Below are 22,421 nucleotides of genomic sequence, written 5' to 3' on the forward strand. Positions count from 1 at the left end.
TTTAAGGCTGAGCTATTCACAATGCCTCCCAACAAAAAGGGGTCACCCCACCCTACCTTCCACCTGCTCTAGCAAGCCATTCCCACCTCCCCCTCTCTGCCCTTTATTACCCATCTATCTGCATGGGGAACTGATTTGACTTCCTAACCCAACAGAAAATGATGCCCTTTCCTCACCACTGCCCACCCCAGCGCCACCCCCCCCCCCCCCAATTCAGTTTCCTTCAGTATTATGTTTTTTTGCAGCAGTGAACTGTTAGCTCAAGATTGGCTACAGTCTTAGAGGATGACTCTCCCCCATGATTTAGGGTTCCAGTGGCAGGAACAACTTCCCTTTTTTATCCTCTTCTGTCCCTGAGTACAATCACTGAAAATCCTGTTCATAACAGTCATATTGGGAACTTCTGTGTAACGGAAAGGATTTGAATCCATGACAAAATCTCATTCCACTTGCAAAAATTGTGCCCCTGCAAATTTGGGTTAGTGATGAACTCTACCTGTTCTAGTACCACACCCTATGGTTTGCTTTTCTTACACTGCCAGTGTAAGAAGGGTCTTTGCTAAAATTTGACATAAGCAGGGACCTTAGTTCCTACCTAATGTTACCAACTATCAGGACAGAGTAACAGGGCAGTGCCTAGGAAGTGTAAAGCCTTGGGTAGCCTTGCATGTCTGCAGAGCAGCTAGAAGCAGAGGATAACAAGCTAGAAAAGCAGTTACAAATGAGTAACTAGCAGTCTAGAAACTAAACGAAAGCCACCTTAAAAAAAATAACCTCAAATATACTGGAAGTATGAGGTTTTTGTTCAGATCTATGCAGCACTGCAGTTATTTGGGGAGCAAGCAAAATTCAGTTGGTTATCTTCATCTTATAGCACATCACCCACCTTCATTTGGAAACAAGCCCCATTATTTTATTTTATGCCAGTCAGTCTATGCTCTAAGTCAGGTTTTGAAGCAAAAAAGGAAGTAATAACAGAGTAGTTCTAGAACTGAGATACCAAAATTGTAACTGCTCAGATATATGCCAATCATTTATGATTATTGCTTTTAATAGATACAGACTTTCTGCAAGAACTCCTTTCTTTTGTTTAAGAAATGCAAAGCTAGCTGGTTACAATGCTAACATGCAGTTCTCATTAGTCACAACGTCCACAGTATCTCTTTAGATGTGGTCACAGGCAATCCAAAAGCATTTTGAAGTCAAAAAGTATTACTAATTGAAATATTGCAAGGTTCATAGCTTTCCTGTAAGAATGCAAATTTAATCTTAGAATAAGTTACTTAGTAATTATCTGAAATTCGAAAAGGATTTGATCCTTCCTCTCACATCAACTTGAAAATGCAAAGAATAAATATGTAAGTTCCAGTGAGAAGTGCCAAGGTCCTGGTTCCTCAAGATAGCAAGTAAGCTACCTTTCATTTTCTAAATTGATGTTTTCCAACCTTGCTGTCCACACCAATACTGACTCTGGATTAGGAAAAGCCAGGTCTGAGCAGAAGTGCAGTAATGGTGAAAGGAGATGCACCAAACATCCTATCAGCAGCTACTGTGGATTAAGTAGTGAGAAACTTCTTTAAAGTTAATCCTGCAACCAGTCCTGCTCTTGCTGAAGCCAGTATATAGAATTCTCATATGACAGAGAGAAAAAGCCATGTTTAGGCTGTCTGCTCACATGCAATGCACCCAAGTCAGGGTTGACCATGGAGTTCTGCAGTCCCATAGTCTGTTTTCTAGCAGGGCATTGAACTGAAATGCAGTTTGAGGGAGTTTTCTGAAAATGAATTGAGCCTGTCCGTCAAGTTTTCACGAAGGTTCAACCAAATTAACAAAAAAGCGAGTATCAACTAAGAAAGAAAGAAATGAAGAGGCAGGCTAGAGGAGAGGAGACATTGCTGCTCACATCTCCCTAAAACTTGAGGTGCCCCACATCTTTCTCCCTTTAAACCAGCATAGATTGCTTCAAAAATATGGCTAGATCAAAAATACATTTCTAGATTTTTTTTTAGTGTATATTTCTAGTCTAAATCAGAACTAAGTGGTTCAGAGCAGTCACAGATGAGCCAAATCCAAAAGCACTGCTGGCTCCAGTGAAATGGTAAAGCAGCACCAAAAAGGAGCCCAGGTCTGCAGTGAGGAACGAAAGAACACAACACACCAACCAACCAAGTCCATGGGGAAAAAAAATAAGGAATTAACAAATCAGAGCAGATATGAACAAGAAGGGATAGGAAAATTAGGAAGACTTCAGAACAAGTTATGTGGAAAATAGCACCCCGCTATGAGGGCATTTCAAGTGAGCTTCCAGCATGAAGTATGCTGGGCTGCACCTCTTCTCTTGAGGGTTTATCCCTGTCCACACTGGTAAGAATGGATAACACAGTTAATGAAATGCAATCAGGGAGTTAAGCACAGCTCAGAAAGACACAATCAGCTTCCCCTTAGTGAAAAGTCACCCTGCCCAGTAAGACACCATTAAGGAGAAAATACAAAAGAAAATGGTACCCCAGAGGTGGGGGAAAGTGGTGTAAAGTGTTTGCTCTTCCTGCTGTGTGGTATCTGGAAACTACTTGGTTCAATATGAAGAAAATACAGAAGTTATTTTGATCTTTGTTATACAGATGGTGTTTTTGTATTAAATTAATGAATGCATAGCACATTAACATACTCAGTGTAAACCACATGCATGGAAGAGGTTTTAACTTCAAGATATATTGCTATTTTCTTCTCATTTTAAACATGTTTTAACAATTTTCACACAAATACAGGCCAGCTCCCTGTGCTACAAATAATTATACAATCTCTAAAACAGCACCTTGTTCCTGCTACTTCGATTTGTCTTGGTTTTGATTTGTTTGGGGTTTTTTTTTTCTTAAACAATGATTTAAAGAAATCAAACGCAGACAAATCCTGCCAGAAAATGTTTTCATAATAGAGGCCAGTAATGCCTACACCAAATACATCTAAAACACGAGTCTGTCAGCAACGCCCCTCTCAGCTATGCCAGCCACCCTGAGAAACAGCATGCACAACACAAAGCAGCAACACAGTGTCCATGGATCACCATTAGATAAACTTGTAAATCCAGATACTGTACCCTTATTACAGCACAGCAACACAAACTTCAACCTTCCTCTTCCTCACCCTCCATGTGCTTCAACCCTCCACCTTACCTCAGGAAGCCAGCTGAATCAGAGTTAAACCAGGATTTAGCTCAGAGGAGGGTTTTTTGGACTAAAAAGCCTTAGGGACAAAGCTTAGTTTGAACTGCCAATATAGTTGAGATAAGACTTTCAGGCCTGGACATAACTGGGATAGTGCATGCAGGAGAAAATGTAACATGCAAAAGCTCAGATGCTCTCTGCAAGCACCTGTTTTAAGCCACTGAGCACCCCTATATCAAGCTCAATACATGTAAGGAAGACGGGGTAACACCTGTTTGGTTTGACAATGTCTCTGCATGTGGCTACTGTCAGTATTTTCTTAGTGTAGCTGATTAGGTTTTTCCTTGGTTAAAAATGCCAATATGGAGTTCCCATGGAAAAGAATAATGTGAAACAGCTGACAACATATTTACGCCTAAGAGATTACTATTTGTTATAAAAACCATAAGAGATTGATGAACATGCATATGCTGGTAGACCAGTTTTCATAATAGAAATGGAAAAAAAACCCCTAATGATATTTCTAAACAAACATTTATGCCAGTAAATGTTCTACCACAGATATAACTGTATCAGCAGCAGAACTCAGTTAAAACAACAGCAGCCAAAATTATTTCCCTGAAATAACAGACGCTTCTAGCACTGTGAACAGGGCGCAGGGCTTGCCAATACACCTACATCTCTCCTGCAAATATTTTGGAAAAAGTAAGCCCATAACTTGTGTTCCTGTCACAGCCTTGGTCTACCACAAGTAAGAGAAGCTTGTGGGTTTTTTCCATTGTATTCTTAACATGTTTTGTGGAATAGTTCTAACCTTGTAACTTGTTAGAAGAAATGATCCACTGTTTCATTATGAAAATCTATCTGCAGTAGCCAGTGAGGAAGTTTTACAGGTTGAAAAGGTGCCAGAGTTTTAACATGTTCTTGGTATTTATCATCTCTAAGTTTGTAATCAAAACTCTGTTATTCCACATAGTAGCAAACACTTAATTTTGCAGTATTGATGTAAATGTACACAGGCTACTAAACCACAGATTCTTCAACAATTTTAAGATTGTTTTATGATATATTCAAGGATCCAGTGCCTATAATTCCACAAAGAGCTCTACAGCATGAAGAAAAATATTGTCTAGTCAAAATATTTCAGTTGACTAGTCTGACTTTCTGATTAGCTGATTTTTTATACCGATTCTTGCAGGAATTTTGGCATTACGCAAAGCCTTTTAGAAATGCTGAAAGAAAAACATAATTCTGGTCCTTAGAGATCTACACATTTAAATTCTGTTCATTACTAATGAACATAAATTTATTACCCATTTTCCATTCGTATTATCAGAGATTATTTATTTTATTGGCTACAGATGAGTTTTAACATCTTAACATGTAAGATACAAGTTTTAACATCAGTCACAGACAAGTAGGAAAGCTACTGCTCAAATTACATTTAAATTTTAGTAGGAAATACAGGACGTATGTTCCCTATGAGGCATATCCCATCATATTTGTATTTCTAAATCTCTTGGGATTAAACTGTTCAGTATTGTCTAAGGGATAGACAGACTACTGTTTTCGATGTATTTATTGTCATAAACATTGTACCTATTTGTGATTTGAAATGCAACCAGACTTGTGATCTATTGCTATCCAATAAAACTAGCTTGTAGTCAGTTGCCTAATAGTGTTCATAGTATTTTATTATTCACACAATACAATGCAAGTAACAACTTGAAACACCCTTTTCCCTCATGTGAATGAAGGGGTTTAAAATACTCCCATTACCTTGTTTCCTGAAAACCTGCTTTCTAAATCCTTTCTTCAAGAGTGTTTCATGACAGCAAAAAAAAACCCCACCCCACATTGTGTGCTCGTGATCAGTTACAAAGTGTGGAAGACAGAAGAGGATGCCTCTGAAGTACACTAACAAGACTCTCAGTAAATGTTTTTTTCCCTCTTTCTCAAGGCTTTCATAGAATGAAAAGGATAACAGTTCTCAAATACTGACCATCTGAAAGGTACCTGCATTTGACATCACCATAACCCCTAAAATAAATAAATAAACATTTTGTTACCATATGATTTTAAGTGTTCCCAACCTGAGAAGGGCCAAGCAAGGTATCAGACACATTTGACACACATTAGACACCTGTTCCAGAGAACTCTACTCAAGCAAACAGCACGTCAAACTTTACCGATGCTCGTAATAAAGATATAAAAAATAAAAAAACCTGATTGCTAGTTTCAAATGCACTACCTCTTCAGGAACTGATTTGCTCTTGTGGGCATGTAAAGACCCGCTACTGCTGCAGCTGCCACATAGCAGGGAATTCGTCTACAGAAGCAATGTGTCTAGTCATAATCTCCTTCTGAAACATGAAGGTGCTTATTTCTGATTAAACTGCATTTATAATATTAAGTTATTATAGCATTCCTGTGCTGGATCTGTCATTTCCACTATGCACTCCGTTTCTCAGGCATTCATAACCTAGTGGTTTTAATTCATATCTGTCTGAAATTCGGTGCATTAGTCAGCTTGCATACAAATTTCCTCTGAAGAGGTGGGGGAAATTAAAAGCTTTGGATTTCTTCCTTGGAAGTCCAAGATATTTTGATAAATGTTGATAATATTTCAATTTATTAATAATATTTTATTTCAATAAGCCATGCCTTGGTCTAACAGCCTGGATTAGTGGTTTCCAATCCAAACTGTACCAGAACTGTGTTGGCCCTGTGCCTTCTTAGGTAGCTCTGTGCTGCTATCTGAAACTAGGGACACCGAGGTGTATCTTTGCAGACACGTGAATGCAATAGGGATGGCTCTCAAGGAGACAGCATACCTTGAAATTATCTTGAAATAATCTTGAAACAATTCTGGGAGGCAATAATCCCCATTTTGCAATAGGATCTAGAAACTCCAAAGATTCAGACTTCAGATCCCATCTGCGACTCCCAACAGGTTTTTTAATTTAATTCAGGGTGCACAGGGAGCTTTAGCTGCCACTTAATACACGAGTATTATGACAAGTCTTATTACATAGATCAAATAATTCGTAACACACCCCCGAAGTATGAACACACATAACATGTTCTAATAATGTCTATTACTTTTTGTATCCAAAAGTGAGTTCATTAAGCTCACTGGAACTCTAGGTGTAGTCTGAATGACCCAAGAACTCCTATTTTATGAGGCTGTATGTAGATTATGTTCAGGTTTGCTGTTAGTAGATACTCAATAGCAGATATTTAAGTATGGGTGTCTGAAGTTACAAGTAGCTAACAGTAACACCTTATCATTGTCATCTTTCTGGCATGACTCAGGAAAGTACAATAATAAAATATCAGAAAAATAAAGATATGCAATTGTCATACATATCATATATATAAATGGATTTGATCCTCGTTTGGTTATATGACAGATGTGTAACTATACTGATACCATGAACACTGTACCATGTGTATATACCATCAACACTAAAAATTCTAAAATTTTCTTTACATTTTATTACAGATTAATCTTATGTTCTTCTTTGACAAGGTTATACTGTTTCCCTGCATTGGCACATCAACTTACACTGCATATAAAGGAAAGAAGTTTGATCATGTGGAAGAGCAAAGCAACTTAATAAAATCTGCTTTACTAACTACATCACAGATACTTGCAAAACTCAGGTATTTCAGAGAAAAGCGTACATTATTATTGTTAATTTGTGTATCTATATAAAAAACCCTACTGTTACATTTTCACAGATGATCAGACCAATAAGATAGCCCCTCTTCCACTAAGTACATGAAACTTTTACCACAAAAGTTTCTTTTGAAAACACCAGCCTGTCTGGACAGAAGGCACGTTAACACAAATGCAAGTGCACACACATCTGCCTCAATGAAAAGACATGGTGCCACCTCATAGCATGACACTGTCACAGAAACAGTGAATTGCCTATTACCTGTTTGTCTGTGAAACATAAACAAATACTTTCTTTCTGCTTCATTTTAATCCTACTGAGGTGGAAAAGAGCTATCCAGAACTATGAAAGGCAAAGGCAGAAGGTCTTTCTCTAGAATACCAGTCAGCATTTGAATGAAAGGGAGAGCCACAGCCTACTGATTAACAGATCAGCTGGCAGAGTCCACTACTTTACACAAATCTGGCTTCCATGCTTCAGTGCTAATCATTTTCTTTAAACAAGCAGCAGTGACTTTATAAAAGGAGATGTACTTCCATCCAAAAACATAAGCTACTAGGTCATTCCTACGCCAGAGAGAGACATTTAGTGTGAGTTATAATTGACTTACAACAGAGTTGAGCGCATTTCTTTAGGCTCTTCATATAGGTAGCCAAAAGGGACTACTTACACGCTTTTCAAACAACTTAGAATCCGATTGCAGCAATACGAGTATCATGGTACAAAGGTTTATGACTTTTAGGATGTTGAGTGCATAAGAGAAGAACTTACTTCTATGAACTAAAAAGCTGTATTGCATACATTTACATCCCACAGAAAACACATCAAAACATGGCTTGTTACTTAGTCATCTCACTTGAATGAAGTGTGACCACTAACATGAGTTACAGTATTGTTACTTGTCTCAAAAAATGTGCACATGTATATGAAAATGAGGCAAAGCTCAACATTTTTCAAGCAGATTTCACTGATAAAGGAGCGACAAATCTGGCAAGAACAGGTACATGCAAGGTAGTTATGCATGCAGCCTCTCGACTAGGCTGAGTGCTGAATGGGAACTGACATTTCATATTCTTGCGTGGTTTTCTCTTACTTTTTTTTTTAAAGCAATTAAAAAAAAAATCTCATTATCCTAAATTAAGAGCTATATGACAAGAAAACCTTGGAAGCAAAAGCATAATTTGAATGTTCCTAGCACAGGAAGTGAATCTGTGGAATCAAGAATTAGTAAAGTGGAGGTAACTACCATCTTTTAAGAAGAGAATCTTCAGGTCTGTCAAGATCCCTTTTTAAAGGGTTCCCATCTGCCCTGGCCCGACAGGCCCATACAGAAATCACCAGAGAAGAAGAAAAAAGAAATACAGACCTAACTAGAATGGTAGTGTGAAAAATATTCAGAGACAGACATACTGGGTGAATTTCCTGTTAAGTTTGCCATGTTATGCTGTAAGTGTTAATGGCTTCTGTCAAACACAAATTTGTTTAGAGCCACAGGTGTGTCCTTTGTTTTACTCTTTCCCTCTTACCCTTAACATGAGCCTCAGGCTCAATGCTTATATCTGCACTAACTCAACAGGAGCAGTTTAGTGCAAGCTTGAGGGCAAACACTGGCACAAAATCATCAATAACTTGTAATTGATAGCATTCTTCCTGCCTTAATTTTTTGGCTCTAACAACCAGTGCTCTCCCAGATAACAGCCACACAGTTCAAAGAAGGGTATGAACCACGGACTGCTCACAGGAGGTTGAATGAATGAGGTCCTCAGGCTGTTGGTGAAGCGCGTGTGCACATCAGTGATACTTGGACTGTTAACAGAAAATGACCTTGGCTTGCTCCCTTTGCTAGTGATACAAAGACTATGCATGTGTCTCTCCTTCTCTAAAATCTAATTTTGCTCTCTACAGTTAAAAAAAAAGGCACGTGGCTGGTTTCTTCTTTCCCTTTCATTGCCCTCTTCCACCATGTCACAGAATTTGGGAAACCCAAGAAAGGAGGGAACGCCTCATGGCTGTAGGGTGCTAGCCTGCAGCATACCACTCTGAGCTGCAGGCAGCTCTCAGCAGGCAAGCAGAGCTGATGCTTTCCAATACTTCTCAAGTATTACTGCACTGCCAGGCTTCTGGATTTATCAACATCCGTGGCCTGTTCCATTTCAATGCTCAGGTAGAATATTAAAGAGGTGCTGCATTACAGCCACAAACACAAGTGGAACATCAGCCAGCTGAGTGTAGGGGACTCCTTCCCTTGGCTAAAATTCAAACTATACACATGCATGCATATGCTGTTTCAGACTAACACAGCTCAGTCTACAAATTATGTTAATAAAGGTTTTAATTTCTATACAGACTATACAAAATAAACCTACTTTCATGGAACGATGGTAATTCAGTTTGTTATAGGACTCAGTACATTTTTGTATTTCTTAGTAAAGATCCCCATATACTCTATTGCATACTGACCACATTTGGCTCAAGAATACACATGGAAACTACACACACATAAAAAATACACACAAAAAGACAGGGGAAAAAATAAAACAAAGAACAGATTCTAGCACAAGCTCTGCTGAATACTGCAAAGCGAAACCAAACACTCAGAATGAACAATTTGTTACCCATTATTTTATGAGGCACAGTTGCACTACAGGAAACAAAAGCAGACAATATACAAGTAGAATGAAGAATGTTCAGCTATGCCTGGTGTCACCAAAATCACTGCAAGCAAAACCAATTGCCTCAAAGGCAAAAACATAACTTTGTCTGATGTAGGCTTTTATTTTTATTCCTCTTTTTTCACCTCAAGTAACTGGTTCTGCTGCCATGGCTCTAATCAGCAGTAAATTAGGATTAGGTAGAAAAGACTAGGATAAGGGGGTAATGTAAAGCTGGAGGGCAGAAACGAGAAAAGAGAATTGATAAATAACACACAGGTCTCTTTTGTGAAAAGCTTGCAGAACTGCTGAGGAATAACTCAAGATACTATCCAAATGCCACTGATAGAAAAATCACCAGGGGAGAAGGGTTTGCATCCAGAGAGGAACCCACTGACTGAAAAGTCTGTTTAAGATTCCTTGACCTCAGGGGAAAGAGGATGGTAAACACCGGGTTCTCACACAAATGAGAAGTAGCAGGGTTTGCAGAGTAAGACTGTCTGAAATTCTCTGAAGATACCCATTTAATGTTATGAACCTTACTCTACCCTTTGGAGAAAGGACAGCTGCTGAAAAGAAACTCTCCTGGAAAGAAAATACATGCTCAGCTCCATAAACCAAAGTTGTCAATGGAGGGGCAAAAGAAAAGGAAGACAAGGCTGGAAAAGAAAAGTTCTTTGAGGTACTTCCAGTCTACAAAAAAGACTTCAATATTGTCAGTGCTTTCAGCACACTTGTCAAGGGACAGTGAGATCCTCTTCAGCTCAAGATCCATCAGCTTACTGCTTGTCTCTTGCTTGGTAGGAGAGATCCTAAGATTCAGTATCATTACAAGACAATGGATAGGCCTATCTGTGTGGCAGCCTTCCTGAAGTCATCTGATGAAAAAGACAGTTTGACAGAATTACATTTTCAAACTCTATGTGTCTGCCTTCAAAAAGTTTGTCTTCTGGTTGGGCATATGGAAACATACACATACAGATAATCCTCCTGCTTTATGGCAGAACATGATTGACAAGTAAAAGCAGAGAGCTGAGGAGGAAGCAAGAATAATTAAACAGAAAGAAAAATGTAAGAAAATTCTTTAGGCAAAAGGCACTTCTATCATATAGGCAAGTAGGTCAATAGCCAAGTCTGTCAGGAACATGGGGAACTTGGCATGAGTGAAAGGGGACATTCTCTCTCCATCTGGACAATGATGCTTCACGTTGAGTACACACTCTGACTCTACAACCCTGCGCTAAAGACCACACCAAAACACTGCTGGCAACTGGCAACTTTAAAATCTTAACTGCCTGAAGTAACATGTCCCAGAAAAATACCACAAATGCGAGGGCAACGTGCTTTCTTACTGCTGTGGAACTGGTGAGGAGACAACTATGAAACGCTTTCCAGCTTCAAAGACCGAGGTGATGATGGGAAGAAGAACCCTGCTCTCTTCTTAGGAGATCACCTATGTGTTGAAGAAAAGGAGCTCATAGGTTGCAAAGTGGAAGTTAAAATCATCTCCCTTCAAAATGGCAACATATAATCAAAGCTTAGGAACAAAATGTGTAACAGCCACTCAACACACTACAAAACAAGTAATACTTGTTCGTCAAAAAATGGAACATCTGTGAACTGTGCTGAGATATTTTTCATCACCTCCAGGATGTTAGTGTTACAAAATGCCTCTTGATATGCAGCTCATTTTTTTGGTCCTTAACTCACGTTACTGCATCTAGATACATCATCTGAGTCCACAAGGTCTTTAAAAATGTTACAGGTGGTCCTTCCATGTGACTATGCTACATAGTTTTCTTCTTTCTTTCCATCTTTCTTATAAATCATTCCCTCTAGTCTCCAATAATTTTTAATACTCGGCTGTGAGTCTCAGTCAATTAACCTATACCTTCAGGTGGTCAAATTTGGATCCAGTTTTCCTGTTATTGTCTTTCCTTGTATTTTGTGCATTTGTTTTGAAATTCACTTAACAATTATGCCAGTGCCTAGACAGGGAGCACTATAAAAGGAAAAAAAATAGCACTAAGCTATTTCAAAAGCCAAAAATTGAAAATTACCCTGTTTATTTGAAATCAATGTAGTTTTACACAAATGAAAGAAATCTTTCTTGAATGAGAAAAGATAGGTAAAAAGGAAGGGGGAAGATGGACAGTTGAGAGTATTTGATTAAATACTTATATTAGTATGCAATAGCTAGAATTATACTTTTAAGCTTTTAAGACATAAATACTGCCTACCATTACAAAACACAAGTAAGATAGAAATTTAACCATTAATTATCTATTTTCTAAATGATTTGTTTCCAGCTTAGTCACAGGCCTCCCAGGGTTCGAGTATCTTTAAAAAAAACATAAAAAACACACACATTTAAACAAATAACATCCATGCTGCTAAGGCTGGAAGTTGGCTTGTCTGTCCTCATAGTAACTTAAAAACCAGTTTTAAAAGCAGTAATGAATTAAAACAAATGATTATCAATGAAATCCTTAAAGACAGGTATATAATAATTAACATAAAGGTCACCTTAATAGTCAATTTAGAGATATTTCTAGATCTCCCAAGCCAAAGGATAAACTCTTCAGTAGTAAAATTTGCCATTATTAGAACAGTTCATTTCATTGTTCAGCCTCTAACTCGTTATCTGTAATTAAGAAAAATCAGATTTCAAAGCAACAAGAGAAGACTGTGATACAGCTATTTGAAGCACACTCTGGCAGGGATAATGCCAGCAGAGAGGTGGCTGTCATAAAATAGCCAAATGGCTTTTTCCACCTCCATCAAGGTCACTTTACTGATGATGTGCTCAATAAGATGATAATGCATTTAACCACTTTCCTTGCATCTGACTTCGACCTTACTGCAAATCCAAATGGCCTTGTTTAACTACCCTGGCCTTTCAACATTTCCCTGAACAAAGATAATTAAGGAGATATACTGCCCCCTACTATCACAGGAATTGAAAGACAAATAAACTTTTAAGAGCACAGCCAGGTGTCTATTGCATTAATGTACAATGTTTAAGCAGGGGGTAAAATGAAATAATGGTTAAATAATTATAAAAGGTTAACAAAGTTAACTTTGCTACGTAAGGCAATTCTGTTCTATTTAAAAGAAAGAACATGAGAGGCTTTCCAGGCTACTCTTTACAACTCCCTGGACAACAGTCCTTTCTTTAATGCAGTTTCTGACTTATGAGAAAAAATGTCCTGCAAAAAGTTAACAACTCTGAAATTTCTGCAGATTTGAAATTGGTTATATTTCATACAAAGGTATAATAATGTTTTATGAAAAAGCAGGTCTGTATGATTAAACCAAAAGCTGCTCTAAAAAACCATTTTCATTCTTTTTTTTTCCTTTGTGTGTGGTCAGCAACTATACTGGAGGTGAAAATTAAAGCAGTTTAAAAATTAGTTTGGCAGTTCTGACAATTTGGAAGCTTAAGGTAGTGCTTTTTTATGATTTATACAATTATGAAAACCAACCAAATAATATCTTTATATAAATAGCAGTTGCCTTTTTTTTTTTTTTTAAGTTTTGATTAAAATTTACTCTTGCATTTCAAATAGCTCTCCAGGACACTAATTCTTCTTGATACCAAGAAAAAAAAAACCCATGTCAATAGCTCTTGGACTAATAACAACTGAAACAGAAAAAGAAGAATAAAATACCTGGTAAAGCAGTTGGATGTTAGTTATGCAGAGATGCAAGAGATCTTATTTTAGATTAATTTTTTTTTCTTCTAAATCTGTTTTTCTTTTAATCACCTCAGAAATATTGCTGTATAGGTCTGAATCCCCTTCAAAAGTGAGAAAGCAGCAAAACAGCAAGTTTTATCAGAAAGATAAAAACTCATAACTCACTGTTGATGTGATCCTAGATATGTTAGCTCATTGCTACTGCAAAAATTGCTCTTCCTTTGCCACAGAAAATAAAGTACACAGAAACCCTGTCACATGTATTTAATCAGTTTTATCATAATGCAGTTGTTCAGAAATTACAGCAAGTCCACCTCTGCCATTTTGTCAGGCCACCATTACTTTGAGTTGTAGATGTAGTTTTTTCAGAAAAAACTACATCTACAAAACATTTTTCTGTTGCAAATTTCAACATGTTCAGGTATTTGGCTTAATCTTTTGCTGTAACACTTCTTAATGCAGAGTCAACTCCTGAATTCTGAATACACCAGAAGTTAAACCTCCTGTAAAGGTACCTTCATGTATTAAATACAAAAATAAGTGATTACAGTATCAAAACCAAGAAGTTTGCAATGATTCATATACCAAAGCTATGCGAAGTCCTTTCTGCTGTATATAACAAGCCATAAATAAGTCTTTCGTTCTGAGCTAGAATGATATACTGTTTCCAGATACTAGAACTCTACATTTTTCTTACATCTAAAGGACTTGCTTCAAAAACAATCTACTTTATAGCAGTTTACAAAAAACAGTTATTTCATTTCAAGTTTGGATAAATGCTGGCCTTAGTCAATCTCAAAAGATGACTACACACTTTGTTGTTACCTTGAGTGAGTCCTGAAGTTTTCGTGTATAATTGCACTTTGAATTCCTCAATCTTAGACAAAGAAGATGCATGACTATTTTCTACTCATTCAGAGTATTTCAGCCACCTACCTATTCTGTCCAGAGTTTCTAACATGGGTGACGTTTTTTAAAGGAACACAAGTGCCATTTTTTCCACTTGTTCCTACCATTTAAAAAGGTTAACTTAGCTGGAAAACTACAGAAACATTTTTTTTAGTACAGTTGCTTTATTTCATCCTGATTTCTTGTTTTGTATAAAAATCTTCAAACCTGAAAAGATATATACATCTTCAAACCATTAGTGAGGTCACCAGCTCACAGCATCATCCTCTATACATCACTGAATATACAAAAGCCCTCTTGCTGTTCTGAAAAGCATAAATCTCTAACTACCTCTGGAGAAAGTCCTTCAAACCCACACAGAACGACGCCTATAGAAGTATTTAGAATGAATGTAACCAGCAATAAGATCTTTGAACACATGCAGAAAGGATAGGAAAGCTAATGTCTTTTCTTGTTTTGGACAACAATACAGGGTAGTCCTATTTTCTGATACCATCGCTCAAATGTCTATGTTGTACAAAGTGCATATATTACGACCTTATATTTTTCCTTATTTAGTTCAACAAGTGAATTGGGAAGCAATACAAGTTATAGGAAGAAAAGTTACAGTGTCTGATCTCACAATTGCTTATCAGACCATTTTGGTAATTTGAAAAGTCATGCTAAATCTTCACAGATGCACATTAGAAATGAAAGACTACAGCACAAGACAAATTCCTTAAGCTGGGTCCCTTTGCATCAGACACTGATATGTACAGATAGTTCTGTATCTTCCCAGCCAAAGGATAAACTCTTCAGTACTAAAATTTGCCATTATTAGAAAAGATAATTTCAATGTTCAGCCTCTAACTTGCTATCTGTAGCTTAAAAAATCAGACTTCAAAGCTGAGGGGTGTATGGCAGCATTCTTATTGTGGACCTTTAGAATGTACACACATCTGAAATGACATTTTATATTTTTTTTATTGCATCAATTATCAATTTTTCTAGACAGAAACTGCTTTTCTTCAAATGGAAAAAAATATACCCCATACTGCATGGAACTTATAACTTCTTGTGTTCTCAATTCTGCTACAGAAAGGTCAGAAAGTAAAAACGACAAGCCAAAGCCATCTAAACATTAAATGTTTTTTAAAGGTACTAGTGCTGTAGGTCTCTTGCTAAATTGTAACACACCCTTTTATAACTCCTTGACAGAAAAAAAATTCTTATACTGTGAAATATGAGGCCACTCTCCACACAGGATTGCAGAGCGATTAATCAAAAAACTTTGTAACATCTCATTTGTAGTTACTGGACTGCATGACAGTTTTGAACCCCAATCTGATGGATGAAAAAAATGGTAAACTAGATTTCTTTCTGTTCTTGTTTGAGCACTTTCCCCTTCCTGGGTTTTACACAAATACTTCCACCTGAACTTACTGAGGATACATTAGAAGATTTACCTTTTGAAAGACGGAAAAGTGTACTACACCAGCTGTGTGCTAGAAGTTCATGGGAGTAAACCCAGCCTATTTAGTGCCATTATGCAAATTACACATTCTTATCTTAATGATAGGCTATACTTAACATCAGGCAATTAGATCCTTGTGTCTTATTAAGAAATTAACACGCTTTTCAATGGATAGGGGACTCTTGCCATCTTCAGTAACTTTTCTACACATTTTCAGTGAATTTACTCTGTGGATGAGAGATCTTAGGGGAGAGAAGGTACTTCCCTTCCTCTCCCTCCATTGTTCTCTACCTTTAAAGCTGCTAACAAACAGCTCCAGAGCAGCTCAGTCTTTGTCTGGAAGTTTGGTAGTTCACATCCTAAGTTTCTTTCCCCATTGCTAAAATATTAGAAGGCAAGGGTTTTGAAAGCTTTCCACAGGATCAGCCAGAAAATAGACACAAAGTTAACAAAGGGCAGCTATCACTACAAAGTGTCAGGTTTGTTTACTGAAGCAGATCAGTATTTCCTCAAATCTTCAAAGTTCAGATTGTTTTGTTTAATAAACTGTTAAAAAAAAACCCCAAAACAACGCCAAATGGGCTAATTAAGGTGAAAATAAGTGACGATAGTTTAAAATAAAACACTCCACAGACAGATGGGTAGTTCAAATTCAGATTCACATGGATGAACAAGAAAACTAAAATGTAGTGTGCACAAAAGCTGCAATGGTATGTTCATGCACTGGAATACAGACATTATAAGTAAATTTAATTGCTGACATACCTTTCTCAGTTTTTTTTTCCCCCAATCCTTCCTTAAAGTCTACTCTAGCAATTAACAGAGGTCTCCGGATGGCTCACTGAAATATTTAAAGCTGAAGAACAAAAGGTTTATTTTAAAAATGAAAACCTTGGCTTCTACAACTCCAGACATGAATCTGCTTTCAATTACTGAAAGTATTTCCACTTCAGTGAAAAAGGATCAAATTTTCAACTACACCATCTTTAGGCAATGAATTTGGTTACATTAAGCTTTAAGAATCAGAATGACTTTGTGACACAGCTGTATATTCCATGCGTATCATGTATTAGGTATACAAAAAAGAAGGAGCTGGCACTTTAAATGAGAAGCAGACAGAAATGTGTCTGCTCGCAGCAGCACTGTACTTCCATACCAAAGCTCTGCTTTAGGGCTGGTTTTTTTCAGGTGCCCACATAAATGTCAAAGATTACACTAAGCTTAAATGAAGGATTTTACACTTCTTTAGAAATGAATCTGGGCTGATTTCCCACCCAATACTTTTATTTGCATAATTTGCACTATTGTAAAGTTACGTTTTTCTTTCTAGACTTTTGAACGAGCACAATCTCTTCCACATCCCACCCAGTGCAGCAGGAATCGCAGCCCCCAGGAAGCACGATAATCAGAAGCACTTTATACTTCTCCCATTACCCGAGCGTAACAGAGTCGGGCGATGGAGCTCGAAGGCTTCGCTCCGCAGCGAGATGCGATACCGCAAATGCAAATTATGCAAAAACTTCTCATTTCTTACATCGCCGATTTCGCGAATCTCTCCTACCGCATCCCAGCCAGACACCGGGTCGGGCTCTTTCAGCAGCACGGCCAGACACAGGACGCGAGCGGTTACCTCCCGGCTTAGGCACACTCGGCTGGCAGGGCGGGCCGCCCGCGGCTTCTCGCAGCGCTGCCCGAGCCGCGGAATGAGGCGGCAGCGGCGCCGCCCCCGGCCCCGGCCCGCGCCCCGCCCGCGCCCCGCCCCGCGCCCACCGCTCCGCCGCCAGCCCCGTCTGCGCCCAGCGCCGCTCGCCCCGGCCCGGCCGCGCCGCAGCCCGCGGCGGCAGCTCCGCGCCGTCCCGGCGAGCGGCGGGGGCCGAGCCCGGCTCCACCGAACCCTCTCGGGCCCGCGGCGGCGGCTTCGCGGAGCGGCCACAAGCGCGTACGGCCCGGAGCTCCGGGGAAGGGCAGAAGGAGCCTTCTCGGAGAGCGCGGAGCCGCTGTCGCCGCGCTCTTCGTACGGCCCGCGGGCATCCACCGCAAAGCGGGGATTTCCCGAGACACAGAATAACTCCCTGCCGCGCAAGGTAGTTGGTATATCAGCGTAGAGTACCTGCCTGCTCCCTCCCGCGCAAGCCGCCGCAGCCGGGAGGCACTGACGGAAAGCAGCTCCGGTCGGGCTTTGCGGAAGGCGGGCTCGCGTCTGGCCGCGGCCGGTGCCCGAGGAGGAGCGCCGCTGAGCAGACGGGCCGGGCCGGGACCAGAGCGCAGCTGTGAGCGCGCAGATGTGACACCGGCCCCCTCATCACGCACCACCTGGGCTTTAATTGAAACAGAAACACCTCCCCCTCCATTCACCACCGTAGGAGACGGTTCTGCTTCGTGTCTATAGAGGCAGGAATATAATACACTCTGCTTAATTCAAAACATTTGGAAATCTGTGATCAAGTTCTCTGCTCATGAAGCCTTTGGAGTTGCAGCTTGATCCGACTGGATGCATCATAGCTGTCAGATAAAGCTATCAAATAACAGATACAAAATACAGCATTCACATGACTCACCATTAATTTCTGAAATACTGTAGAGAGAGCAGGAAGAACTAGATACCTACAAAATACGAAGATACTGATGTACTCATTTGAAACAGAAAAGCCTATTTTTGGCTGGCAATCAAACTGAAGTTAGTGCCTCTGTCTTTAGTAAAAGAACCAGATTTTTAATTTTTTTTTTTTTTTTTTCAATTACTCCCTTTTGGGACATGGAACTCTTAAAATGTCTGTGGGAATGATATCTCCAACTTCATTCTTAACATCGCTACACAAAGACCCTTCTGAGCTGGCTTAGAAAATACAGTGATATGTAGGAATTTTTAAAAACTTCTATTATGGTTTTCCTTTCACCTTGGACCTTTGCTAATAACAACTAATTTAACTCTCTCTCACCCTATTACAAGATCTATTGCTGACACAGGCCAAGTCATCACAGCAGCGGCCCAGAAGCCACATTTTGCCAAAAATCAGATCAAGATATTTTTAATGATTATACAATACTTCCAGGGAAAATAATCCCATTCCAGAATATGTTTTTGACACTGTTATGTAGAAGGTTGCAATAAAAATACATATTTCAGATGTATTATTCATAAGAAATAATAAAAAAGCTCACACAATTAGTGCTCATTTGCACTAACAAAGAGAGAAAACATTCTCACTAACCTAGAGAAACAAAGACTATACAGATTGAAATAGTAGAATTCTGTGAAATGGGGGACAATAATGGTCTGAGTAGCCAGGTCCTGATGAGGGCAGTCATGGCTGGCAGTGGGGAAAAATCCTGAAAAAATTCCAAAGTAATAGCACTAATTACTACATCTTGACCTGAAGCTCTTCAAGTCAGATATGCAACAGACTATGTGTGCTTTGACTTAGCACAAGGGAGAAACTTTAATATAGTCACCACTGACAAACTGCTCAGGTTTAGGGGCAATTTCATAAAATTCGGAAGCTTTTTGCACTTCAGATTCTGGACAGACTCCTATCAGTGAAAGCTACAAGACCAGCCAAGAAAGAGCTGGGAGATGAAGTCATGAACTAATATAGTCGGTTTAAGGAAGTAAATTTCTAGCAATTCCACAGCAACATTCATATTCTCAGCATCTCAGCATTCACGAGGTCTAGTTGCAATAAATGGGGTATTAGATCACAGAAATACGATTTTCCAAACTGCTTGAATGGAGTACCTATAGATAAGCACTTTCTGCCATTGAAAAATCTATTAAGTAATTAGTTAATTCAGGAATATATCCTTACAGATCTTAGAAGGAGGAGGAAGGGGAACTGGATGCTTGGTGTCAGCTTGTGCAGAGCTTTAGAGCACATTTGAATTTCTGCCCTTAGATAACGCCTGTAATTGCACCCCCTTCACAGAAGACTGCCATGGACCTGTGAAGGAAGCAGGATATTGGGTCCTCCAAGAGCCAGATGCTGTGGAAGGAAAGACATATTTAGATAATCCCTATTTTCAAAAGAAAACAATCCACACCTATATGTTATGTGCCATTTTTCTACAAATATGTATCAGTGTACATTCAGTGAATGAAGACTGCACCCTATCAAAAAATAGGACCTGGATGTCACTGCAGTGCATCCACTTCTCTCCATTTTCAGCCAGCTGCAATGGAATTTTCCTTTGCCATGATGCCCCCTGTGCTGAGATTCCACTGTCCCATTAATGCCAGCACAAATGATTTATGAAATCTATTAGGTGCAACACTAAAGACATCTCAAACATAAATGTTTGCTTAGGAAAATATTTCTATGGAGTAGACAAATGGGGGTTGAAGCAAACTCCAGCACAGATATCACACTTTATGCCAACATAGCTCATGGCCAAACAGTACACAGAAAGATCAAACAAAACCTTGGGGGTAGGTGCAGGGGCTGGGGGGAAGAATAACATATGTGTTTCATTCACAGGAAAAGGGAGATGTACTTTAAAAAAAATTATTTGGTCAGAAGGATTATTGCAGTAAATTATGCAGAGCATTAACCATTGAATTTGAACCCATCTTCAGTCTTTCTTTATTAATAACTCATTATAGTCCTTTTTCTTAATGTGGAATAAATTAGAGCCATGTTAATCCATGCAGCTATCTGCAGGTACATTTATCACTACTGTAGCCACTTTTACTCTCCTTTCTGGAAGCTGCATTTCATGGGCAACAAACACTCATCCCCTGCCAAACTCAAGTCATGGTGGCCTTTTCAGGTCACTGCCAGGGTCACCTAAAAACTTACCTTTCTTTTGAAGAACTGAAAGATACCACACAGCTGGCCTTGACATATGTGAAAGAATTTCTCTTTCACTCTCACACTCTCTCTGTCATATTGCCACAATTCAGATCAGTGAAAACAAGTGAACTAGGGGCCTTGCTGGTATAAAAGGGTGAGGAACTGCCAACAGGATGTTCTTTGTGGGAACTCAAAGCTTTTGGAACTGATTCCTCTTCCCTGATCCAGAAGAGCTCAAATTTTATGGCCTTCATAGCATGTTGCATAGTTCATATTTTTCCAGAGTGCATGAAAACAGGAGAATTGTGGATGTGGTTAGTTTCTGGAGGCAGGGCTGTATTTCAGCTTTTAAACTGGCTGGTTTGCATTTGTCTGAGGAGGGAGGCCTGTTGCAGCTTAGCCACAATGATTAATTTTGATATTTGCATTTGAATTTCATCAGATATTCAGGAATTTAAAGGTAGTAACAAACATATTCACTCTCTAATAAAGATAGGTATTAACACAGAGAACTGACACATTAATAATTCCATCACTCATAGCTGCTGGCTGGAAAGGACTTAAGGGGTTCTATTGGAGGTGACTCTGGGTAGTCATTAGACCAGAGTGGCCCAGGTACGAGTAGCTGTGCTCCTTGCAGCCCATAACTCTTCAGTCCTTACTGTTACCTTCTCTGAGTGCCTTCATGTCAAAGCAGAAAACTTTTTTATGCCTGTTTTTCACATGGAAAGTGAAGGCACAAAGCTGACGTGTCAACACCATAAAAGTAGTATCATAGGAGAGGGAAAATGTGATGCCTCAGATAGTCCTCTGGGGCTTACCCTAATCACTGAGCCTTTCTTCTCCTCATCAAATTAATCATTTTAGCTATTTATCAACATTCATGATGATCGGTGACTTTTATTAATAGGGAACAAACACCTTTTTAGCCAAGTACTCATTCACCTATTTGAATAGTAGTAGCCTAAGTGCCCTGTTAAGACATCCTATCATAAATAGTTAATTAGTACAACCACTTCTACTGAGCTGTTAGGTATACTTTAAAGAGATGGGGTTGTCTGTGGTACAAAGAAGTAAAAATGGAGTATCCACCTAGAAGCCAAAATTGCACAGCATCAGTGTATCACTTTGGAAACCTGTTTTTCTTACAACCCCACAAAAATCAGTTATGAAATTTAAACATTGCCTAAGAGATAGATTTTTGTCAGATAGGGTATCATTTACAACAGCAACATATATTCTCATGTCTGTTTTACAAAACAGGCTTGATCAAGCAAAATAGTTATAATGTAGCTTTCCAGTTCCTGCTAGAAATGTATTTTTAAAAAAAGGGCAAATTCATGTCTAGAAATTAAAGTCTTAGGAATACTATCTGATATCAACAGGATTAGCAGTCTAATGTGTTCCCATGAGAAAGCACATGTGCCCAAATGTATTTAATGGAGAACATCTTGTAGTTCTTAAGCATTTAAATAATATGCTACATTGACTAGTTTTTTCTCACAAGTGAGGATTAAGATGAGCCATTTTTCATGCAGTAATGATGCTGATTTAAATGAGAACAGACTAAGACCATAATGAGCTCACAGATTCAGTGTTCAAATCTGAAAATAATAAACTTTTTTTTCCATTTTAGATTCAAATCTGAAAACAATGAACTTTTTTCCATTTTCATTTACATAGATAAAGTGTAACTCTAGTTTTTATAACCCCTTCCAAGACTGTATTGAGAATTTTGCAGTTTCAGAAAAGTATTTTCCTAAAAATAGAAGTGGAAATTGTAAGCAAGTAGATGTAACTGGGGTAGGGCAAGAGTTATAGCAAAAATATAGTCCTTTCAAGAAAAGAATTAAATTATGACACATTTCTTGAATTTAAGTGGGTAACGTGTGGGGTTTTTTTCCTAAGAAGCAACTCAAAACTACCCAGTGTACATCTGTACTGTGATTTTTGAGCGCTGTAGATTCGTATATCGAAGTGAATAATGTTCCTGTGTTCCTTGACAAATTTCCCAGCAAGCTCAATGCAGTGCAAGGTCAAGTAAAAAATGCAAAATATTTTTATCAGTACCTACAT

The 22,421-nt window shown here is 38.7% G+C and overlaps 1 protein-coding gene across 30 annotated transcripts in view; it reads right to left on the minus strand.

The window, feature by feature from the left end:
* The window catches only part of TENM3 (teneurin transmembrane protein 3), a 1,328,112-nt gene that overhangs the window by 226,904 nt on the left and 1,078,787 nt on the right, over nt 1-22,421 (minus strand). The window contains exons 1-2 of one of the 30 annotated variants that reach the window (XM_048302961.1): nt 17,120-17,246; nt 16,324-16,414 (exon numbers count right to left, since the gene is read on the minus strand). The exons of 25 other annotated variants lie outside the window; for them this stretch is intronic. The gene's annotated coding sequence lies outside the window, so the exon portion shown is untranslated. Of the gene's footprint in view, nt 1-16,323; nt 16,415-17,092; nt 17,247-17,668; nt 17,820-22,421 lie in introns of those variants that run through there. 4 more of the 30 variants (XM_048302959.1, XM_048302965.1, XM_048302960.1 and 1 more) reach the window with 4 other exon arrangements.

This window comes from Corvus hawaiiensis, chromosome 5 (assembly GCF_020740725.1).
Source record: "Corvus hawaiiensis isolate bCorHaw1 chromosome 5, bCorHaw1.pri.cur, whole genome shotgun sequence".
Lineage (NCBI taxonomy): Eukaryota > Metazoa > Chordata > Aves > Passeriformes > Corvidae > Corvus > Corvus hawaiiensis.